The sequence below is a fragment of the Rhincodon typus genome, unplaced genomic scaffold, assembly GCF_021869965.1.
Source record: "Rhincodon typus isolate 14 unplaced genomic scaffold, sRhiTyp1.1 hic_rhity00001980, whole genome shotgun sequence".
Taxonomy (NCBI): Eukaryota; Metazoa; Chordata; class Chondrichthyes; order Orectolobiformes; family Rhincodontidae; genus Rhincodon; species Rhincodon typus.
The window spans coordinates 1-6,963 of NW_025967618.1; the positions used below are offsets into that span (position 1 = coordinate 1).

A 6,963-nucleotide genomic window follows, 5' to 3' on the forward strand; every position below is an offset into this window, starting at 1 on the left:
GATGTGTCTGTCACTAGTTAGGCCAACAATTATGATCCTCCTTTATGGCCTTCATTCTTGAGCCACTGCAGTCCATGTAGAACTGGGACATCCACACCGTTCGAAATGGTATTCCAGAAATTTGATCCAGAATAGTGGTTTTGTTATTGCTCCAGTTAATCTGGAGGCATGGATTAATACTGCAAAGAATGCAAGTTCTAATCCCACCACAGCAGCTGGAGAAGTTGAATTCAAGAAAAGCTAGTTTCCATGAAAGCAACCCAAGCAAACTGTGGATTACTGGTCCACTTGCTTCACTCATGTCTGTTTGAAAAGGGGTAATGTGTCTTCTTTAAATTTCACGGCCCAAATTAACTCCAGTCGCTTTTTACTGGATCTTAGCTGTCCATTTGAATTAATCCATTTCATGAAGCACTCACTTGTATCAATATTTACACAGGGCAACTAGGGACAGGCAATATATACCTGCCAGCCTTTACCAGGTGTTGATGGTGTCACTTATATTGCTATGATATACAGGTGAAGGACATTTCTCATTAAGTACTTGGTGCACTTATAAGGGTTGTGATGCAGTAGTAATGCCCCTACACCTGGACAGGGAGAACTGGGTTCAAGTCCCACCTAATCCAAGGGTGTGTAATAATATCTCTGAACAGGTTGATTAGAAAGTAGGTTAGAGCACTCATATTTGGGGACTGCTAGGATGCTTTGTTAGTCAGTTAGAGGCATTCTGTAAGTAAGCTAATTATCAAGAGAACCTTTTGGCTCTAGCATCATGTTTCACGGTTTGGATCAGGATACATTTATCACCAGGGACACCCAACCAGAGTGCATTAGGCTTCGAGAAAGTCTGACAATTAGCCAGAACACATCTCAAAATGAGACTGACTCAGATGTAAAGCCAGGAGAGATGGGGCTTGATGCGAGTTTACTCAGAGAGTAGTAAGGGTGTGGAATGCCCTGCCTGCAAAAGTAGTAGACTCGCCAACTTTAAGGGCATTTAAATGGTCATTGGATAAACATATGGATGATAATGGAATAGTGTAGGTTAGATGGGCTTCAGATTGGTTTCACAGGTCGGCGCAACATCGAGAGCCGAAGGGCCTGTACTGCACTGTAATGTTCTATGTTCTATGTTTCAAAATGCTGGGGAAGGAGATGAAATAGGGGGTTGTGAGCAATTTGCAGGGCTACGGAGAGAAGGGGGTGGGTTTAGACAAACTAGGTGGATCTTAAAGAGGCAGTATCAGCAGATGGGTTGGATGGCCTCCTTCCGAGGTGTAAAATTCTGCACTCAAGCCTAGCTGATCCTTAAAAGTAGTTTAAAGTTCTTCACAAACGGAAAACGCCCCAGCGACAGGAGGCAATGATAACAGTCTGTCGGTAGGTGCTTATTTGGAGGGCAGGGAGAGAGAGGGGACATTCTAGATATTCTACAAAATAGCTTTCAACTGAATGCATTAATGGGAAACCACATTGCTGGATAAAAGAGTCACTACCCCTTTAAATGAGAGAATATACCGTTCCTGCTTCTAATCAACTGGCTGCCTCTCAGTTTACTTGTTTTATAGGGATTACCGAGTCAATGCTCTGCCACATGTTAGGATTCATCAACCGTTTCAACACGTCCTTCTGGTTATAACTTCTACCACGGATGTGCAGTAAAAATAGGAAGCGATTAATCGCCAGTTTCCGAGGAGCAAACTGTATGGGACCACATCCAGAGAAGTGACACGCAAGCCCCGAGTAAACAGCAAACAACTGCGTACTCCCTGGAAGATGTTGCTTTTCATTCCCGTCTCTCGGAGAGCCTCAACTACAAACACAGAGGTGCTTTCTTTCCCTCTCACACACATACAATAGAGAAAGATATCTTCAGAAAACATAACTGACCCAAGACAAGTCCGCGCGGCGCTGTGCCTGTGTCACAATGTGTCATTATCTGTCAGTCTGAGAGAGTGTGTTGTGTGTGTGTGACTACATGTGTGCAAATATGTTTGTGTGTAATTATGTGTGTGTGTGTCATTCTGGGTATATGTGTGTAATTATGTGTATATAACTGTGTGCATGTGTACGTACTTGTGTACTGTGTATGTGTGCAATTGTGTATATGTGTGGTGTGTGTGCAGTTGTGTATATGTTTGTGTCTTTGTGTGTGTGTGCAATTATGTATATGTGTGTTCAATTGTGTATATGTGTGTGTCATTTCTATGTGGGTGCAATTGTGTATATGCGTCTGCCATTCTCTGCATATGCACCTATATGTGTCAGTCTGTGTCACAGTGTAAATGGTTCTGTGTGTAGTCGATCTCAGTGCATGTATCCGTGTCTGTGTACATCTGCATCGGAGAGATAGAGAATTGGAGATTTCACTTTTGTATTTCAAGTTTCTGGTTAACCCTTAACCTCTCTTGCCCCTCGCGGAATAACAGTTCATCAGACACGGTGCAACTCTACTCGGGTTTTTTTCCCCCTTAATTCCAAGGATTGTTTAACGCCTGAAGTCTATTTATAAGCTTATTTCTATTTAAATTGGACCTGGTCATGAAAGGGACGAGACTTGGTGCCCCACATTGAGAAATCGTCCCTAATGTATCGAGCCCTCAAACACTCGCTCATAACACCCCCCCCGTCCCCCTCCCTCATTACCGCTGTCTGCCCCCCCACCCTCAGCGCAACAAGCCCCCTCTCCTGTTTTCTGTCTTTCCAGTCCGCTTCATTTCTCACTTGCTTGCATTGATCAATTTCTAACATTCCACGCCCCAACAACATCTACCCCTTTCTACACCCACCCCCCCCACCTCAACAATTACCGCCCACCCCCACCTTCTCCCCTAACCTCACCCCCAGCGCCCGCAGAGCTGAGGATTTCAGTAACCCTGGGCCTCCTGATGCCAAGCATTGCAACAGGATAGATTATCAAAAAAAAGGGGGCATTGAAATCATTAAAGAACAGACCCCCCCCCCCCCCCCCCCCCTTTTAAAAACCCCGAAATTTTAAAAGGGGGGGGGGGGGGGGGGGGGGGGGGGAGAAATTCAAAGTTGGAAATAACGCGGAGTTGCTGGTAATATTGAGATAATTCCACCCACCAGCTCTCCTCAGCCCCGAGCCCCCTTCCCCGCGTGTACAGAAAGACTAGACTGGAAATCTCTCCCCACATTACATACAGACAGAAGGACAAATTAAACAGAAAGGGCAGGGTATCTGTGCGTGTAGTTTTCGAGTGGGTAAAATGTCAAGTGGATTTTTTTTTGTTTTTTGAAAAAAAACACATACATTCCCCTATCACGGATGAAGTTGTTCATCATTTGCCAACTGCTCCTCCGTATCACACGCTGACCTGCCCAATCGTTGCATTGCACAGGCACCGGGTTATTCAGCAAAGTCTCTTACCTGCTCGGGAAAACGCAGAAAGCTCCCAGAAATTCCCGCAGCCAGTCCCGGAGTTCCAACCACAAACAAAAAGAGATGGGGAGAGAGAGAGAGACAGAGAGGAAAGCAGCTCCCCTGGAGGATTTTTAAATATATATATATATAGGTAGAAGGAAATCTTTCTCTCCAATCTCAGTCCGTGTCTGCCCACAGAGAGAGATCCGCGTTGTACAACTCTGCACGGTTCTGCTCAATCTCACTAACTCCGGCAAGACGGTATCTCAGCAGAAAACTGTGATCTAACACAAATGAGGGCTGTTCTAACAGGAGGCTCCAACCCAGCTTTAGGAGTTAGATGCCTGCGCTCCCACGGGATGTCAAGTCTAGCTTGTCGAACCGCTCCGTCCCCTTTTGACATCCCCCTTTCTGCCAGCCCCTCTCCTCCCCTCACCGTTTCAGCTTCTCTCTCTCTCTCTCGGATCTGCCTCTTTCACCAGGATTTCAACATTTCCTCGCCGCCGCCAGCGCTCTCAGGCAGCACGCAGGCGTGCAGCTCAGTCTGAAAACAAGAAGCTTGACTTTTATCAAACCTCCCCTCTCCATCTCCCTCTGCCACCCTCACTCCACCTACAGCACCCTCCCCACCCCCGCAAAAAAAATGATTTAACTGCTTAGACTGAATCTGCATCTCGATTTTTTTCCCAATAAATCCCTTCATTTGCCCTATATAATATTTTGACTTCTTTATTATCCATTCAGGGGATGAGGGCGCCAGCATTTATTACTCATCCCTAATTGCCCAGACTCAACCACATTGTTGTGGGCCTGGAGTCACATGTAGGCCAGGCCAGATAAGGATGGCAGATTTCCCTCCCTAAAGGGCATTAGTGCACCAGATGGGGGCTTTCCCAATAATTGACAATGGTTTCATAGTCATCATTAGATTAAGAATTTCATTATCTCTTAATACCAGGTTTTTAATTGAATCCAAATCCTACCATCTGCCACTGTGGGATTTGAACCTAGGTCTGCAGAACATTACCTGGGTCTCTGGATTATTGGCCTAGTGATAATACCACTAGGTCATCACCTCCATTGATTATTTCAGAATGACCCCCCTGGAATCAACTTCCTCTGCTCATGGAGGGCTATGAGAATACTGGAGGTTTGCAAAATCGGCATTGCCACAATGGTCGAAATAAAAACCGAAAGACCTATGGGTGCTGGAAATCAGAAACAAAAACTGAAATTGCTGGAAATGTTCATCAGATCTGGCAGCACCTCTGGTGAGAAATCAGTTTGAAGAAGGGTCACAGGACCCGAAATGTTAACTCTGATTTTTGTCCTTAGATGCTGCCAGACCTGCTGAGCTTTTCCAGCAACTTCTGTTTTTGTATGTGGGCAGAATGGCCTTCTGTGCACTAACCAATGCAGTGCAAATCTGGGATTCTATCCATCAATAAGCTGGTGAGGCAGTAGGGTGAAAAACATCATGGCATCCTAGAGAACTACAGCTCAGAAAAAGGACCTTCAGCCCATTGCATCTGGGCCAATCAGACACAATCAATAAATAAATATTTTATCTCCATCTTCCAGCACTTTGCCCATATCCTGGGATTTATAGATTTTTTTATAAGTGTTAAGGATGGCTAACATAAGATGGATTGGTAGAGCTAAGAGGAATGTCAGCACAATAAAAATTAACTGGTGGTGGAGTAGGCTCAAGAAGCTGAACAGCTAATTCCTGTTTCTAGATATATATTTATAAATGCACAGAAATGATGTATGTGCACAGGAATGTACTACCTAAAAGGATTTTGAAGGACAGTCAAGAAAAACATTCAAAAGGTTTTGAACAAGTTTTTGAAGGGGCAATATTTGGAGGGCTATGGGAGAGGGCAAGGGACTGAGGTAGCTCAAAGAATAGAGAACATGGAGAGAAGATGCAGCACCATTTCCTGATTGTGTGATTTAATTTTGTAAATGGGATCTAGCAGGATTTCTTTGTGACTTCAACCATAAGAATCTAGAGGAATCTCACTTTTCTGAAGAGCACATCTGGATCATAACTATTTTCAAACCTGTCTCCACCAACATGGCACGCGTGGGAGCTAATTTCATTATTTTCACCCCAGGAGTGCCAAAATTAATGGTGGCATTGCCCTTTGCTGCTCTAGTTCAGATCAGGTGACTTGGCAAAATCAAAGTTCCCAATTTAGGATCTTTGTGTTATCTCTGGCTCAGTTTAGCAGTTCAGAGGCTGGGAACTTTGTTGTGAGTAACTCACCTCCTGACTCCCCAATTGCCTGGACGACTGCAGCACCAACAACACTCAAAAAGCCTGATACCACTCAGCTCAAAGCTGCTGACTGGCACTTCCACTTTCAACGTTCACTCCCTCCACCACCAGTGTGTACCATCTGCAAGATGAACAGCATCGACTCTCCAAGGGCCTTTTAATAGCTCTTTCCAAACCTGTGACCTCTACCACCTTGAGGGACAAAGGCAACAGTTACATAGGAACGCCAGCACTTGCAAACTTGCTCCAAGCCACACACCATTCTGACTTGGAAATATATTGCAATGTCTTTCCTCTCCCAACAATGCTGTGCCCACATGGCTGTGATCAAGATATCTTTGGGACTAGCTTAGTTTGGGATTATGTTTGACATGGACTATTTGGACTGAAGGGTCTGTTTCTGTGCTGTATGACTCTATGACTCTGTAAGTTGGCTCAATTCTACCTTCTCAAGGGCAATTAAGGATAGACAATAAATGCTGATCTTGCCAGTGATGCTGACATTCCAAATGTGGATTTTTTTTTTGACAGGTCTGCACTGGGCGGGGTATTAATCAACCAAGGAGCTATAGGAGTGTGACAGATTTTCCTTTCATTTCTTCTGAGCATCTTACATTGAAGGCTAATCAGTCCATCCAACATAATAACTGAATCCTGACAGCTTCCTCTTTCTTAGAGAATGATTCAGTGCCAAGGATACAACAAATTGTTTCCATGTGCAACTTTCCACCATCTGCCTGACTCAGATCTGCTGAAACTGCAGGAAGGACTGCACAGAAAGTCAGTTTGGAGTTCGAGCTGAGATGAAGAAAGGTCAACATCAGCCATGGTCCGGAGGATGGAGAGGATTTTGGCTGGTTGACAGCCAAGAGCCTGATAGTCTGGAATAGCTTCGCTTGCATCTCTTTTCTTATGCTGTAACTTGGTTGGGATTTCACATTCCAGGCTTCTATTTCCAGCCAGGAAGGTGACCTAATGAACAGGCAGCCCATCGGGAATGGGTGCAACTAGATGCTGTCAGGAAGTTAGCAGCAACTGTTTGCTGGCCTGTTAAAATGGGATATTGATGTTTTTTTTTGGAAGGAAAGTCCTTGATGTGCATATCCGGCTTGGGCTGGGGAAATGGCAGACATGGAGATTTACCAGGGGTGTCCCTTATTATCATTGTGGCATGATACAGGAGCATTCTGGTGCCTCAGGCCTACAGAGTGCATTCTTTAAACGTACCATAATGGTCCATTTCTGGCCTGGGGTGCAGAATTTATTTTAAACAAAATCAAAAATTGCTGGA

The 6,963-nt window shown here is 44.8% G+C and overlaps 1 long non-coding RNA gene across 1 annotated transcript in view; it reads left to right on the forward strand.

Annotated features, from left to right (window-relative positions):
• The first annotated feature begins 1,237 nt into the window (after positions 1-1,237).
• The window catches only part of LOC125481398, a 17,926-nt gene continuing 12,200 nt past the window's right edge, over positions 1,238-6,963 (forward strand). The window contains exon 1 of the long non-coding RNA XR_007261318.1: positions 1,238-1,383. This is a non-coding gene — a long non-coding RNA (uncharacterized LOC125481398). The remainder of the gene's footprint in view (positions 1,384-6,963) is intronic.